Source organism: Wasmannia auropunctata, unplaced genomic scaffold (genome assembly GCF_000956235.1).
Source record: "Wasmannia auropunctata unplaced genomic scaffold, wasmannia.A_1.0 LD336106.1, whole genome shotgun sequence".
In the NCBI taxonomy this organism is placed as follows: domain Eukaryota; kingdom Metazoa; phylum Arthropoda; class Insecta; order Hymenoptera; family Formicidae; genus Wasmannia; species Wasmannia auropunctata.
The window spans coordinates 3,214,329-3,216,646 of NW_012026784.1; the positions used below are offsets into that span (position 1 = coordinate 3,214,329).

The 2,318-nt window shown below is 41.5% G+C and overlaps 1 pseudogene; it reads right to left on the reverse strand.

Annotated features, from left to right (window-relative positions):
• LOC105456678 overlaps positions 1-2,280 on the reverse strand; it is a 3,391-nt pseudogene extending 1,111 nt beyond the window's left edge.
• Between the last annotated feature and the right edge of the window lie 38 nt (positions 2,281-2,318).

The following is a 2,318-nucleotide window of genomic DNA, read 5'->3' on the forward strand; positions in this document are numbered from 1 at the left end:
CGCCAGAGGCCCGTAGGCGCGCGATGTGTCCGGCGGCCGCGGGGGTTTGGTGGCGCGCGCGTCGCGCGCGTGCTCGAGTGGCGCAGGCATGCCGCCACAGTCCATTTCGGGTTTACAAGGTACTTATTAACGCTCGATACGAAGTAGAAGACCTGAGAGAAGGAAGCGGGCGACGTCGAACAGTTGTAGCAGCTGATCGAATAAAACCATGGGTAGCGGTCTTAAACCAATAAAGAGCGCTTCGTAAGACGGAGTTACGACACGGTCCACCATGCGGTGTAGATTACCATAGGAGCCATGTGACGAATGTGGCTGACAGTCGACAACGAACTGGATAACCAGTAATGATATGGTAGAGAAAACAATTTGTAATTGAGGATGTTAGCTTACTGACAACGATTATAATACGGACTGTTCTAGCTGGTGTATAGTAATGCCGGACTAGTTCAGTTACACGGACTGACACTGGTTGGCATAATATTGCTACATAGTTCAGTTATACGGGCTGATTCTGCTTGGTACGACGGTACCAAGCTAGTTCAGTTATACGGATCGGTGCTAACTAACATGGGAATGTCAAACTAGCTCGATTATACGGACTGACACTGGTTGGCATAATATTGCCACATAGTTCAGTTATACGGGCTGATTCTGGTTGGTACGACGGTACCAAGCTAGTTCAGTTATACGGATTGGTGCTAACTGACATGGGAATGTCAAACTAGCTCGATTATACGGACTGACACTGGTTGGCATAATATTGCCACATAGTTCAGTTATACGGGCTGATTCTGGTTGGTACGACGGTACCAAGCTAGTTCAGTTATACGGATCGGTGCTAACTGACATGGGAATGTCAAACTAGCTCGATTATACGGACCGACACAGGCTGATGCAATACGATCACACTAGCTCGGTCACAAGGACTAATTTCGGTTATTATGACAAAGCCAAACTGATTAAGTTATACGGACTGATTCTAGTTTTACTAATTCAGTTATACGAATACAGAATTATCAGAATAACTCGGACATAAGAGATCTGAGATTGCAGCATTACAGGGTAGAGTCAAACGCAGGAACGATATATCGAGATAGGAGAGCAATTAAGGATTGATGGAAGGCAGATGTCGTTACGGAGAAAGAAGACAATCGTCATACAACCAAAGGGTGTCTGAGGACAGCCACCGTCTTCAGAATGGCCGAATGTTGGAAATGCCATGAGAGCTGGGACCTAGCGTACCGGCAGGCCTGACCAGTGCGCAGGCCTAACGACCGATGGAGGGGAGACTCGCGGCGAGGGCGAGCTGGGAAGAGAGTTGGACGTTAATAACAAAAAAAGACGTGTAACGACGTGTTAAGACGTGCGATGTTGAGAGATTAAAAACATAGAGTTTAACTGCATAATTATTATATCACACTGTTTTCCATTAGAATACGTAATATATCCAATATTTCCAACACATGCATTGGCAGTTACAACGTAACAATGCAAATTTCTTTATTTTTATTTAACAAAACGTCAAAGTTAATTAATCGCTCTAGCAATTATAATTATTACAATAAGAGAAAGTAGAAGTCTAGAACATTCTGTCACTAACCTTATTGTTCAGGTATTCTCCAGCAAAGCAGAACACAAATGCTTCTAGATTCGTTATAGTATAAAATAGGAGGGATCTTATTATTTGCTCTGTCGCGTCGGGTGTACCGATTGCCTGTAAATAAAAAAATCTTTATCTTGTTGCTCAGTTATAAATATCTTCATTTTACATATCTCATTCATATTGTAAAATACGAAGAAATTATTTAACATAGTACGTTTGTTAGCAAAACTAAATAAGTAAAAAACTTGATAAGTAATATAATCATTAATATATATGTAATATTTTAATTTCCATCTTTTACTCACGCTCACGATGAGGAATGCCAATGAGCAAATCATTATCGTGTTAGACAAAAACTGCAACAACACGATGTACGTGTATTTTCGAGATTTTCGACATTCTTCGAGAAATCAATGATTTTCTGATGTTTCTGGATGATTTTGTCCGTTGAAACTCTTTGCCAGATTTTAGTATCGTTGGATGATTTATAGTCGTTTATTTATTACCGCTGCAACTGTCGTTCGCGATAATCGCTCATGCGTTCCTTAACTTATCAATGTTAAAAGCAAAGCATTTACAGCACCAGCTGCCCAACTGCACATGACAACGTACACGGTTTGCGTGATTAAAATCATTTTATACGTTCTTTGTATCTTCACGTCGAAAGGAAGTTCCATTTTTTGAATGTAGGGTGGCTCGAACATGCGATCGGTGA